The 15,700-nt window shown below is 30.6% G+C and overlaps 3 non-coding genes across 3 annotated transcripts; 2 read left to right on the top strand and 1 right to left on the bottom strand.

The window, feature by feature from the left end:
* The first annotated feature begins 834 nt into the window (after nt 1-834).
* On the top strand, nt 835-906 carry Trnae-cuc (transfer RNA glutamic acid (anticodon CUC)). Its single transcript has one exon. It is a non-coding gene; the product is annotated as a tRNA-Glu (tRNA).
* Nucleotides 907-1,346: 440 nt separating this feature from the next.
* On the top strand, nt 1,347-1,418 carry Trnap-ugg (transfer RNA proline (anticodon UGG)). The gene has a single exon. It is a non-coding gene; the product is annotated as a tRNA-Pro (tRNA).
* An 8,545-nt stretch (nt 1,419-9,963) lies between these two features.
* On the bottom strand, nt 9,964-10,036 carry Trnaa-agc (transfer RNA alanine (anticodon AGC)). The gene has a single exon. It is a non-coding gene; the product is annotated as a tRNA-Ala (tRNA).
* Between the last annotated feature and the right edge of the window lie 5,664 nt (nt 10,037-15,700).

Raw genomic sequence — 15,700 nt, forward strand, 5'->3', positions numbered from 1 at the left:
CTCTTTCTGTTGAAAGTTAAATAGCAAAAATTTAAAGTTCCTATTTACCACAGTCCTTGAGAAAATTAATTATTTCAATGCAAAAATTCAGTTTTAATAAAAAAAAAACATTGAAATTGAAGTAATTTTTCATTTTTTTTTTTCAAAAGTGTGATATATTTTACCTTTTTTGCTTCGAAATTCAACTGATAATATGTATGGCCAAAAATTTTTTTTAAATAAATTTTTATTTTATTAGAAAAAGTTTGGAAAAAAGTCATTTTAAATTTTTCTAATAACATTTTTTTTTTAAATTCTGAGTTTGAGGACCATTTTTTGAAAAAGTCTTTATTAACTTTAGTGGATTTAAATTTAAGGGATAAGAATGAGCTTCTGGCTTTTTAAAAATGTATTTTAAAATATTGTAGGTGTTGCCGTTGTTTTCAAAATATTTTTTTTGTGTTTGAGGTCAAAATGTTAGAAAATTGCATTTATCGCTCAAACGATGGAAGATTATCCCTTACTGCCTTTTATATATTTTCCTTAAATTACCTAAAGAATCTTTTGCTATCATTTGTTTTATGAAATTTAAGCAAAAAAAATGGTTTTGTTAAAAAAAAAATTAATTTTAATTTTAAAAAACAATACGGCAACACCGGCAATTTTTAATCTATAGACTTTAAAGTATTTTTAATTACCTACGTTTGAAAAAAAAAATCGTCAAAATCAGAGCTGTTCGGCCGGGTTCCCTAATAATTTGCTTTAGTTACTCTACTAACTAATTAAATTACTAATTGTTAAGTAGTGGCCTTAGCCTAAACCTATGTATTGAAACTTAGCTCGCAATAATTTCACTCCCATATTGTCTAGTGGTTAGGATACCCGGCTCTCACCCGGGAGGCCCGGGTTCGATTCCCGGTATGGGAAGATCTTTTTTTTTAATTTTTGTCGCATAATTATTTAGTTCGCTGTATATTAAAATTGTGTTGTTTTTTTATCAATAATTCCTAAACTTTTATGTATCAAACACATGTCAGATCAAAAACAATTACATTCCAATATTTCGTTCATTTCCAATTCCATGCAAGAGAGGTACCGTCAGTATCGCATCATGCATCACTTAGTCACACACAAATTGTATTGTTATACCATGACTTTACACCACAAGTCGTTATCTTAACCTACCTTAATATAAAATCAGCTAGTTAAGAGCTTTTGGAATATGATTTTATCGAGCTTTTTAATAGCTTCACCTCTTACGTCACACTTTTAAAAGTTCCGTTGCCCAATTGAATGCTTCAGCATAATGACTAATTTCGTTAATTATACATTCCGTATGCTCTAATTTTACCACTAAACCGTTATGAGGCTCAATGGTCTAGGGGTATGATTCTCGCTTTGGGTGCGAGAGGTCCCGGGTTCAAATCCCGGTTGAGCCCGCTTTTTTTTGTAATTTTATTTCTAATTTTTTTTATGCTTTGACAAAATACAAACAAAATAATTAAAACGTCTATCAAATCTATTAATACTTCAATCAATGTCACATTTGAAATCACTTAATTATCTATCAATCAGCGACTGGGTAAATGAAAGAAAATGTATAAAGAAAAGTTGCTAAGGTTCTTGCCAATAAGATAATTCGCACTAGAACTTGAAGCAGAGTCTAGCCGAGTAATTAGCGCAACCACTATCACCCATCGGCACCATGCTGGTCGCCTGTCCCATATCAAAGGTCACTGCCTAGACAAAACTCCCTTTCTCCTATTGGCAACCATGCGAAATAACAAACAACAAACTGTCAAAGTATATTAACGTCATTTCTTTCATATAAAAAGAAAACGCATTCATCAATTGAATACGCGCGCGTCCCAATTCATGCCTCAAATTGAAGATGGACACAATATTGACCACAAGCAATGCCAGCAGTACACAAATCAAAAGATTTTAATTAATTATAATCTTGTGACAGCTGAAGCAACAGCAGCTCCACACTCCGGCACATAGTTGTGGGAAGAAGTAATTTAGAAAGAACACTTATCTACACAACCAACGAATTCACTCTCCCATCTTGCATGATTCGTTCTTCCGCATGCCAGAACTCTGGGCTCTGGTTGATGGCCATGGCAGAGCTCGCCCTCTCTTCTAAATTCTAGAAATACTAATAACTCTTGGTTGCAGGGGCCACTCGCATACTCGCTCGCTCGCAATGAAATCCAAAACCCATGCAGGAGCAGACGTAATAGACACCACCGAACCGACCAACCCAGTCCATGTCTAATTCTAATTGAGTCGGTGGTGTTCTTCATTGCTCCTATCTGGAACGAATAAAATCTTCCAGGGTAGCCAGGCGAGGGCGTATGTATCTATGGAACTGTGGGTGCTGCAGCTCCCGTAGGCCTCTATACAACTCGCGTCTAATTTGAGACCATTTAATCGCTATTGAATGCGACGCTAGATTAATTTATTAGGACGTCCGTGTTTATGCTAAATGAGAACACAATTTGGGGCGACTCGACGCGGTGGCGATGCGATGGCGGTTGCATCAGGATTTTGAATGTAGTTCGAACGTGTTGTCGTGTAATTTGTAGGGAAACGGGCGTGTGCCCTAATTTTTTGGTTCCAATCCTAACTGCCGATCGAGTATGTTCCCTGATGATGAGAAAATCTAATGTTTTGTGTTTGCTCGTTAAAGTGCTTGTTCGTTTAATTGTTTTAAGGCATCACAGATTTCTGATGCTGTGTGAATGGAGGGGATGAAGGATGATGCATCCTCAAGGGACTCGCATCACATCGACGAATTGTGTAAGGAAGCGAGTTGCACTCTGATAACATGGAATTCATTTGTTGTTGCGATGACATTTTGTGACATCTTGGGGACTTTATTTCGAACAAGTGTTGCAATTTGTGTTTTAAAGATAAATTAATGAAGTCAGGGAGGGAGAGGTTGTATTGATTTGTGATAAACCTATGTGGTTTAAGTAATTGCGCATTTAGTGGAGGGTAAGTAATTTTTAGATTTTTTATTTAATTTAATTATTGGGCTGTTAATTGATACAGCAATTTTAGATAAAACAAAACGAATGAGTGGGGTGCAAGTATTTGCCCTTATAAATGAATTATAGCTTTAGCTTTTATGTATGAGCCAAAAAGAGAATTTCATTATAATGTTAGCAGATAACGAATAAAAGTCAGGCTAAGGTGAATTTAAAATAGTTTTAAAATTTAAAAATCTCACGCTGCAGGAGCTTTTTTCACCCGGATGAATCTTGATGTTTTTTTTTTTACCTTATGTGCGTCTAAAGGCGAATTGAATTCATAACTAATATCTCACCCCATCGAAAAAGACTTGAAATAATATCCAAAATTTAGCTTTCTCGGTCATTTTGCATTTCTAAGCCGTTATTTCCGACATAATGACTGGCCTATTATATTCAAAGTTGCTTAGAATGTTATTTTTTTGATAGTATTCATAAAAGAACAATTTTAATTTAATTTTTAAAACAACGAAAACCTTTTTAAATCATTTAAATCTCAAAATGATGTAATTTGTTTGTATTACAAATGAGTTTTTTTTAATTGTTGGAGCCGTTTAAAAAAAAATAATTTTCAATTTTAAAGTTAATATTTTTTCACATATTTGAACAAAATTTAAAAATAAAAATTATTTTTCGAAAAAAAAAATTGAATAAATCTAATCTACCTACATAAATCTAACACGTTTTTGTACAAAAATGTTCGTAAGCCAGAAATCAAGAAAACAGTTCTATGACAAATACTGTTCAAAAAATAAATTTTTTGTTTCAAAAGTAGAACTTAATGCGCAACAGACACTTTTTTTTAATCATAAACATTCGTGATGTTTTTGAAAAACACTACTTTTCTCATTTTTGTCACTTTTGGTCATATAGCAAGTATACCATTAATTTTGGTCCGAAAAAAAAATTCAATTTCGACTCTAAGGTATCAATATTTTTTTTTGTAACCGTTTTTAACGGTTACTGGAATAAAACCGTTTTCTTGATTTATGAATTTTTAGTAATACATTTTACCGATTACAAACGTGTACAAATACGTTTTAACAGCTTTAATTTAAAATTTTATTGGATTTTGTCGTTTTAGTTAACAGGGTTAAAATAATAACACCATTAGGTACATTTTAATTAATTGTAATTCTTTTTAATTACTTAGGTATTCAATGAAAAATAAAAATAAACCGGGCTTTAATAATGAGTGAAAAAAATTATATGATAACTAATTCACATGTTTTTTTTGTTTTTTTTTTAATAAAATGATATGGAAATGAAAATGTACTTGAAAAACGAAAAAAATTGGGTTTTATACAACATTGTAGAGAAACGGTTGTCCGCAGAAAAATAAATTTGTACAAACTAAAACTGTAATAAATTTTTGATCTTACGAACCGGTCGTAGTTTGGCAAATATAAAGTCAGTTAAGGAAAAAAGAGATCAAAAATCATAAAAACTCGAAAACGGGACGAAGACGAGAAAACTACCTCTTAAGTTCTTCAACTAATTCATGGTATTCATTTGGAGCGGTGACTGTATGACACTTTGTCTACTGGGAATTTTATTTGTTTTTTGTTTGTTTGCACGGAAGTGAACACATTTTGTTAATAAACTTCTAAAAAATTAATTCTAAAAAGTTTTTAAGCTTTATTTAAAAACTGCAGGCAAATGATCCACTTATACAAAATAAAAAAAATTCTATGTAATTAATTTTATTTTTTTATCTGACCAACATATTGCTTAACTTATTCGTTTATAATTTTCAATTCACTGTTTCTTCCTTATTCGTTTAAATGTGTACTATTGCCTTTGTTATTAATCGTAAACGCTCTGAATGTGGTCATTTCAACTGCATATGCACAGCATGTGTGTGCATTAAAACTTCTGCCATCACTCGCATAATTAACTTTCTCATTAAATGGCTTGGCCAAGGTGCGAAAATCCCCCATAAAAACAAAACATTTATACTGCAAATATTTACCTTTTTACACACCACCCACATGGTTTAGATCTACAGTACGAGCGTATTTACATTTATATGTATATATTGTATGGACCATGACTGTAGTACATGTTTGTCCAAAAAATTCCATGCAATTCATCACTTTCTGCGAATAGATTTTCCTCTTCTTGTAAACTTTTTTTTCTCTAGATTTGTTTGCCAAGCCGCCAAATATCCGTAATCGTATATCCACTGTGCGGCAAAGTATTGTCTTTAAAAGGGCCGAAAGCAGCTTCTCGGGTAATTCAAGACCGATTGCAAATGTTGTTGGTATAAATTTGACACTCCGCACCAACTGCCCCGATGCATTATTGTATTCGGAAAAGAAAGCTACACAAAGCAAAGGCGCCTTCTAAATTATGGAGCGCCTTTCAAATATCATTGCAATCGTATTCAAAATAAAAAAAAAGTGACGATAAGGAAGGTGAACCAAGAGGTTCCTGGATGAAGAAGATGTTGTGTCTATTAAAATGCATGCAGAGGAGGGTGGAAATTTTTCGGTGTTCGGTGAACATGAGCTAAGCACACGCATAATAGCATTTTTTTGTGAGTCAAAAGATCAACCGTGTCGACGATGACGCGAGAATCCTCTTCGATTACTTTGATCGAAGCGCTATGGTGTTGGCTGATATATCTGGATTGGGTGAGTTTGATTGACATTGAATAGTTTTTTGACGCAGTTCTTGAAGCAGTCAAGGGCTATATTTGGATTAATACTATTTCAGTTCTTGGGGATCAAAGAGTGATATCATCTGGAAAATATTCCAATTTAGGACTTATGTATAGTGAAGTGAGTTTTAATGGTGATTAGCTTTTGAAAAAAAAAAAAACAAAATTTAAACGAGGGATGTCTTTGTCTGGTATTTTGTTGTTAGATAAATGGCACGCGTCTGCGTTATGTTTCTTCAGAATAACTTTTCACTTGAAATGTTGAGTCTTTAAAGTAAGTGAAATTTCAATGTATGATGTCGAGAAATTCTAACATAGGTTTTTCATTTTAATCAATTTGTAAATTTTTGTAAAAAAAAACAACGCAGTTTTGTTAAAAACGCTGTATTTTTGGAAGTCTTAAGTGTTTATGTATAAAAATTATAAAGTCAAAGACGAGAAAGTCACAATGAAAATGTTCTTTGAAAAATACACAAGTCATTGATTAAAATTCCAATTTGTGTACATAGTACAGGTAAAATAGTACATAAAATCAATAAATAAAAAAAAATTCTTGTGTGCAATTCACACGTGGTAGAAGTGAAACCTTAAAAATCATTTTTCTTGCAAAAAAAAAAATAGAAAAAATCTACCTATTTTTATTCTATTACCTTCAAATCCATGTTCTTTATATGACAACCTAGATAAATTTTATATATTCTGAAAGCTTATTGTCTTAGCTCAAAATATATATATCGATCAAGTGTATGAGACATCTACAAAAAGAGCTAGAATTTTTTGAACTCGATGAAATTTCATCCAAAAAGCAAAAAAAAAACATTTATTTTTCTGTTCTCATGCTATTAAATCAATTTTTTTGTATGACAACCTGTAAAAAATTTTATACCATGTGAAAGCTTATTGTTTCACCTTGTATAATGATGCATATTTCTTATTTCAAAGATGTCTACAAGAGAAGTTAGAATTTTTTAAAGTCAACCATGTCGAATTTCCAGACTGAGATTACGGTACTTCCTACCACTGGTAGCTGGTCATCGCCAACAGATCTCCACAGGTGTTTTGAGGCATTTTTAAATTTTTTTTCAATTTAAGATTGTGTAACTTGTATAGCACGTAACGTTATGTGTGATATATCAAATAAAAGGTTATGTTATCAGCATGCGTATTAAAGTTAAACCAAATTTGTATGTGCACTAGATCAAAAGATATAACGTGTGTTGGAAAAGAACATCTTTTTACCGTTATCTCCGAATTTTGAATATGAAATTAATTGAAATTTTGTACAATTATAACTTATTTAATTACCTATCTACAGTACAAATTTCATTTATCTATCTATTAAAACAAAAAAGTTATAACAAGTTGAAGTCGTGTCGCGTTTTCGTTTCATCTTGTTTCAAATCACTACGATACTAAAGAAGTTTTCACTTCAAAAAAAAAATTGTTCCACTCATGAAACTTAGGAAAAAGTTTGCTTTTGGGATAAGAACCAAGTACATAAAAAGTCTATAAAAAAAAGTTGGATGGAAGGGTGTTTTTTCGCGGACAAGAGGGAGGGGGTGAAGGTCAAAAATATACTGAAAAAAATTGTATGCATAAATTGTTTGTATAAATATAGTAAAATCTGTAATTGATCCCAAAAAGCCAATGATTCGCGTAAAACGTGTAAGAACTTATTTATAAATGTTTAGTTTGTCATCAAAACCATAAATAAAATTAATCATGGGCTTTTTGGGACCAATTACAGATTTTACTATCTCTTCGAAAAAAACATCCTTTCACCAAAATTTTTTTATGAAAACTCTTTATTCTTGCTTTCTATCCCAAAATCAATGTTTTTACCAAATTTCATTAGGGTGACCCATCATTTTTGTTTTCACTCAAAAAAAAACACCCTAATAACAATGATATTTTTATAGACACTTTATATTCTTGTTTCTTATCTTAAAAGTAACATAATCGCTAAATTTCAATAGGGTACCACTAATATTACTCTAGTAATACACACTTTTTCAAATATACCCATATTTTCTTTACTTCTAAAAAAAACACCCTTTCACTAAATAAAAATTATAGACTTACATTATTCGTAATTCCCATGGGAAAGAGAACATATTTAATGAATTTCGTAATGGTACCATTTATACCATTGATTTTATCGGACTTATCGCGGATTTTTTCCCTATTTCTCAAAAAAAACACCCTTTAACCTAAAATATTTGTATAGACTTTTTGAGTTCTTGCTTTCTGTTATAAATGAAACATTTTTACCAATTTTCATTGGTGTAACAATTTTTTCCCAGTTTTTGTGGTAGGTACTAGTTCCGAATTTCATCATTTCTTGAAAAAAAAAAACACCCTTTCACTCAAAATAATTTTTTACTTTTTATAGATTCTTAATTCTTATACCAACCAAAACTATTTCACCAAGTTTTAAAAATGAATAAAATATAAGTTAGCTGTTATGATACCTTTCTCACACACAACTTAACCTATCAAAAAAACACTCTTTCACCCAAAATATTTTTAAAAACTTTATGAATCTTTTGTCCCTGTTTTATTTTAAACCTTCATCCCAAATTTTGTCAGTGTAGCATGTTTTTCACATGGGTTTCGGTTATATTTTACCTGTTGAGATCAAAAAAACGAGCACTCTGGTTTTTAATCGGAAATAACTTTTCTTAGAGCAATCATATTGACTTAATTTTTTTGTCATTAGATTCAGCATCAAAAAATACCTTGAAAACATGTGTCATATGATGATATTCAACAAACAATTTTTTTCAGTATATTTTTGACTTTCACCCCCTCTCCCTCTTGTCCGCGAAAAAACACCCTTCCACCCAACTTTTTTTTATAGACTTTTGTTTTGCTTGGTTCTTATCCCAAAAGCAAACTTTTTGCCAAGTTTCATGAGTGGAACAAATTTTTTTTTTTTAAATGCCTATTTTACCTGTACTAACAATGTAGGTACATTTGTCTGATAATAAAATTTCAATATAGCTACATAGTATATTATAAGGTCAGATAATGTTTCATTAAAGTCAATAAACTTCAATATTTTATAAGCAGCAGAACATCTTTAAACATACAAAATTGAAAATAAAAGTTCACTGTGGTGTATGCGTACTATTTTGTTCGGTTAATTTTTTTTACTTGCGATATAGGTACTATATATCAAGTTATGCATTCGTACAAAAAAAAAAGTTGAGATAACATTTTTCCATGACATTACGATGGTAGACAATACCAAAAAAGTGGGTCCCGGAAGTCCGTCTGTCTGTCTGTCTGTCTGTATAAGGAGCTACAGCCTAAACGAATGGACCGATTAATGTCAAACTTGGTATGTAGCGTTATTTGGCGACTCTCCAGAGGGGTTTTTGGAATTAATTTTTTTGGACCAAAAATAACGGTACTTGTCATATACCGATTTTAGTAAAATTGAAATATCTCGAAAACGGCTCCAACGATTTTGTTTAAAAAATTCAAATGTTAGTTTTAAGCAAAGGTCTATCTTTCAATGAAAAAAATTTTTTTTGGAAATCATTATTAACGGTACCTGCCATAGAACGGTTTTTTCAAATCCGATTATCTCCGAAACTGCTTATTCGATTTCAACGAAACTTTTTGTGAAAAAGCATTTATATAACTAAAATATAAACCAAAAATAAAATTTCCAAAAAAATAATTTTTGGATTTAAAAAAAAAATTTGAAAATTTTTGTTTGAAAAATCAAATTTTCGAAAACGGGACATTGAATTTTTTTGAAATTTTGTTTTTTGATGTTGATTAGTGATTTCTACAAAATGGCATACCAATTTTATTTTAAAACTTTTTTTCCAAAAAATTATTTATAAAAAATTAGTTTTTTTAAAAACGGCTCTAACGATTTTGAAATTTTTTTTTCTAAAAATGCATGTTAATGTATCAATCAAAACTGCATACTTGTTTTGGAGGGCAATTTAATTTTAGATTTTATTTTATTTTTTTAAAAAACGAATTTTATTTTTTTTCCAAATTTCTATACAAAGTCTTAAAAATTTAAGCAACTTTAACTCTAAGAGCAAGTTCGTGCGACCCAGTCGTGCATTTTATTTTTTTCAATTTATAAAATTTCTTCCCGTCGCTGATTAATTGATGTAAATACTTGACTAATTTACATCTATGATGAACACATATCAGTCAAACAAATAACTCTTCTCTTAGCTTTGTTGATTAAAAACGCATAAATAACTAAAAGAGATTTTTAATACAAAATCTAGTGCAAAAGAAAAAAAAAAACTACCTTGGAGATGCGGGGCATCGATCCCCGTACCTCTCACATGCTAAGCGAGCGCTCTACCATCTGAGCTACATCCCCGTTATTTTTTCACAATCAAAAAGCATACGTGTGGTGATGAACTTTTGCAATAAGCTTTTTATAGTGAAAAAAGAAAAGTTAAAGTTATCAGTGGCCACATAATAAAACAGAAATTCAACATAAATGCATAGAAATTCATGTACCGTAGGATAGGCAGAACATAACAGGCAACTGTATGAATGCATTGTATGGATTTTCCTTGCAAATCAGATCAGTATTTTAAAGGTAGGTACATAGGTACATGGACCTATACAAGATCCAATTCATTGCTGAGTTTTAATCGGTGTACATAATGTACTCATTCAAACTCTAAAATTGGTTAAATAATTAATTTCTTGAATATTTACATACATATATAGGTTATTATATAATTATCAGGTACTTACTTTTGCATTGCGTTTTAAGTAATTTGTTACAAATTACTGTTTCTTAGGTATTCTTTCAAGGATTAAGGCTTCAATCTCACTTTTTTGAATATTCCAAACGCTCCATGTCCATACCAACAAGCACCAGTCTAACATTTTTGGAACGAATTTCTATCACGTAGAAAATTAAAGAAATGATTTTTGAACAACAAAAAAGCTTTATCGTCTCTCAAACCATCACGGTAACTAAATTATTGTTTTCGTTAAAGAAATGTTATTGTATAAAAATTATGAAAAGACAAAAAAATAATAAAAAATGAAAATTTAGACTTTATAGTCCTAGATTGAACGATTTGATTTAAACAAAATTTTTGAATAATTTTGAAAAGTTTAGAGTAGATAATAAATTCGTTTTATTTTGTACAGAAGGTGAGATCAACAAAAATATTTCATAAAAGCCAAAAAAAAAAGATAAAAAATCGAGACTATTCGCTATCCGCTAGAGAAGATTAAAAGTTTATAACTATTGGATAGACCATCATCGTAATGTTGATTTTGATTAATATACATAGATTGTTTTACACAGAAGCCTATACGATGCTTAACCTGCTTATAGAGTTAGTAGAAATATGTAGTAAGAAACTTAGTTATGTAACTATTATTCTTTTTTCATCTATTTTTGTAAAAAATTGTATATTAGTATAGGTACCTATTCCCAATTACTTTTAAGAAAAATGCATTTCAAAATACTACAAATTTTAAGCTTTTTTCACAAGAAGTGAATTTATTTACTAAGACTTATTAGATTACATTGAACAAAATTATGTCCAAGATGACATGATTTTTTTACGAGATAAATGTGAAATCACCTTTCATCGGGATATTTTTGGTCATGTGGACCAAAACTAATGTTACTCTGTCATATGCCAATTTGGGAAAAGTTTAATTTTCTAGAAAACTGCTTCAAAGATTTTGTTCAATTTTGTTCAAGTGATAGTTTTTATCTAGAGTCGGTTGGGGTAAGTGCGCGCACTTTTCACTTTAAGGCAAAATTGTGAAGATTCTGTAAGAGATATCAGCATAAAGTTTTTTACATTTGATAAACCTATATTTTGGGAACAAGAAAACACTAAAAAAAAGTTTTTTAGTTTAAATATTTCATATGATTCCAAACAAAAACCATAAGAAGTCAAAGTGCGCGCTCTTGCGAATAATTCACGATAAGATCGCGCAAACTCTTGGGTAAGAGCGCGCACATAATTTTAATAGTAATCTTTAAAGTTTACTGCTACTAAATTTCTAAAAACATAATGTAATACTAAGTTAAACAAAACGTTATTTCAAAAGATCCAAGTTTTCTCTAAAATGAATGAAAATATTAAAGAAAAAACAAATTAAGTTCAAATACAAAAACTTAACTTTATTTATGTATAAAACAAAACAAACAAAAAATGTGTCTAATTAAATCAGAGCCTTTCTTTTTTGGAATTCATGAATAACAGCCGTCGTTTCTCAAGATTCAAGTTTAAAAATTCGCTGTACTGTAAATCAGATTAAAAAAAGAAAAGTTTAATATGGGGAGAAGTGCGCGCTCTTAAACACAAAAGGACTGCGCGATTTTACCCACAAAGGTACTTTTTTTTTTATTTATTAAATGTATAATAAAATAAAACAAAGTTTAACAAATTTTTGACTAAAATCAAATATAACTCTACTCTCGGAATCTAATGCTGCCACGCCAAAGCCACACACTTTTCCACCACAAATTTATTTTTTTGTTTTTAGCCGGTTTTTTCAACCCTCTTTTAAAATAAAATGGAGCTGGAAACACACTCGCGAAGATCGTCATTTATTGACGCCTTACTAAGCGCTGATTTCCTCATTTTTCTTTTTAATTTTTTTTTGGACACAACTCGAGAAATAAGCAGTGCGCGCTCTTACCCACTGCGCAATCTTATCCCAAATGACTCTACATATGTATCTCTAGCTTTTGGTGATTTTTTTTTTTTTTTTTTCGAAAATCATTATTAACGGAGACTGCCATAGAACCGTATTTTTTAAATCTGAAACGATTAATTTAAGTTCAAGTTGTTTTTCAGCGACTGTAATGATTTTGATTTTTTTTTTTTTTTTTGTAAATGCATCTTATTAAAACACATTAAATAGCATACCTGTTTTGGGGCTCAGTTTCATGTTGTACGTATTTTATTAACATGAATTCTGAGAGCTAGTTTGTGTAACAAAGTAGTGCAATTTATCTATTTTTTTTAATTAAATCAATCGCTTCGTTTAATTTAAACCATATTGTATAAGAAAAACAGTTAAATCTATTTTGTATGTGGTAAATTTAGGCATACGCTCCTTTAGGCAATAACAAATTCTTTACTCCATAGTACAACCACAGAAATAGTTGTGATTGTGCTTTTAAAAAGCGAGTGTATTTGATCACATGTTATGATCATGCTGTTTTTGTTTTAGTTCTTTGACATTAAAATAAATTCTTATTTTTTTTTTTTTTAAGTTTGCCCTAGAATAAATGAGTACTTTTTCATTCATTGCTAACGATCAACGTCAACGTGTTTTTTGTTTGTTTGTTTTTCTAACCAGACAGCGAAAAACTTAAAATACAAAATCAAAATAAATTCTTATAAAAATACTCTCTGCACTAAGCGTCGGCGTCGTTGAACTTTTCAACACCTCAGTCAACTGGGTCACTTAATTTGATCAAAGGCGTCTCTTTCGTATATAAAATATGTACTTAAAAGATTTCTTTTAGCATTGGCATCCCAAAAAATTAGATGCTGGCTTTTTGCCCGTATATGTGCTATCAGAAAAAAAACCCCCTGTGAACTAATTTAATCAAATTCCTAGTCGATCAGTTGTTGAACTGCTTCTTGCATTTGAGTGCTCGGATACAAGTTCATTTTTTGTAAGAAATAACTTCATTTTTGTATCGAAGTTTAATTTGTAAAAAAAATAAAATTCTTCAATACTAAAAAAAATGCTAAGTTTAACTATGAAAAAGTAGTCACTATAACAATTCTTTTACATTCAGTTAGGCACGTAGATATACAATTTTTATTTGCAGCAAGACCTTGAAAAGAAAATTGCTATACAGTTTCGGAATTCTAATGATATCGTTATTTTGTCTAAGGTATTTTTGACTACGCATTCTAAAATTGATAGGTTTATTACTAACCACAAGAACCACAAGTTATTGTCTTCTTAGCACCCGTTTGTGAGCTCATCTACGTCACCATCAGATACTACAAATGCATTGACTATATTAGAGAAAAATATGGCTTTCAAAACTTAATTAAAGCAAATTGGGATTTCCGTTTACGTTTGCGCAGCATTACTCATTTATGAGTAGGAACGTTTAAACGTTTTATAGAATAGTGGACGTGCGTTTCTAGCCATCCTCCATCTGGATGTATCATGTATTAAGCTATGATTACACGGTCAACGCGTTGACGCTCTGACACCAAGAAAAAATCCACATTCTCTCTGTCATCTCACCGTCAACGTTTACAATGTCAATGCATAAAACATTGACTATCACACGATTGACACTATGCGTATGCATCAATGTTGTCCTAAATTACGTTGACGCTATTGAATAAGAAGTACAGGAAGGGGTGTATATCACACCTATAGAGTTGGCGAGTGAAGCCACAAAAAAATTTAAAAAAAAAAAAAAAACAAATTTATATAAACTGTCAAAAATTTTATATAATCTGTCAAATTTCGAGCTCGTTTTCCAGGGGCGAACTCACTCTTATTGGTGATGACAAGGCGATGCAATCATTGACCGCCAATGTTTCAGCTACTCTTGATGATTTTAACAATTAACAATTTTCAGTCTGTTTTCAGTTTGGCCCTGATTTTTCAATCGTCAGTTAGACTATCAGAAGAATAAATGTCAATATAAAAAAACTTTTATACCTACATAAGAATAAGCTCTAACTGAGGTTTATCTGACTATTGAAAAATTGGCCCTTAGAAAAAAAAAACAGTTTAAAATTCGTATATAATTATGATGAAAAATAGCATTTAAACGGAAGTCTCTCACGAGACCAGTTACATTTCTGTTAGCGCCCCTTGAGTGAACAATATATGTATCTGCACTCCGACCCTTTACCAATACATGTGCAATGTGCATCTGTACAACTCACACTAATAAAAAGCGGCTTCACTTATTTGGATAAACACCCCTTCCTGTTCTTCTTATTCAATGGTTGACGCGCAGGTGTGTCAACGTGACGTTTACTTAGCAGTGTCAGCGCGTTGACTCGCAAAACTTTGTTGATCACACGGTTTGACACAAAACAAAAATTAAAATTTTCCAAAAATATTTTGTAAAAAAAAAATCGGAGAAAATGAGATTTGGAAAAAGCTATCATAGAAAAATTAAACGGAAATTTGTTTCGACATGGTTCCATTTAAATGTAAATATTTCGAGATATACGCAATGCACTTTCAAGATAAAAGTCTTAAATGAATTCTGATAAGATTGTTGAACGAATATAATTGTAAAATTACTAAAGTTTTGTCGAAAAAATTAGAAAAAAAAAAAAATAAAAACAAAAAATCATGTGTGCAATTAACACGTGGTAGAAGTGAAACCTTAAAAAATCATTTTTCTTGCAAAAAAAAAAATTAAATAGAAAAAATCTACCTATTTTTATTCTATTACCTTCAAATCCATGTTTTTTATATGACAACCTATATAAATTTTATATCATCTGAAAGCTTGTTGTCTTAGCTCAAAATATATATATGGATCAGGTCTATGAGACATCTACAAAAAGAGCTAGAATTTTTTGAACTCGATCAATTTCCATAAAAAAAAGCGAAAAAACACGTAATTTTATCATCTCACGCTATTAAATGCATTTCTTACCTAACAACCTATAAAAAATTTTACACCATCTGAAAGCTTATTGTCATAGCTGAAAATATATATATCGATCAAGTGAGATGATGAGATGAGATGAGATGATGAGACATCTAAAAAAAGAGCTAGAATTTTTTAAACTCGATGAAATTTCATCCAAAAGGCAAAAAAAAACATTTATTTTTATGTTCTCATGCTATTAAATCAATTTTTTTGTTTGACAACCTATACAAATTTTATACAATGTGAAAGCTTATTGTTTCACCTTGTATAATGATGAATAAATGTTATTTCAAAGATGTCTACAAGAGAAGTTAGAATTTTTTAAAGTCAACCATGTCGAATTTCCAGACTGAGATTATGGTACTTCCTACACTGGTAGCTGGCCATCGCTAACAGATC

Source organism: Episyrphus balteatus, chromosome 3 (genome assembly GCF_945859705.1).
Source record: "Episyrphus balteatus chromosome 3, idEpiBalt1.1, whole genome shotgun sequence".
In the NCBI taxonomy this organism is placed as follows: Eukaryota; Metazoa; Arthropoda; class Insecta; order Diptera; family Syrphidae; genus Episyrphus; species Episyrphus balteatus.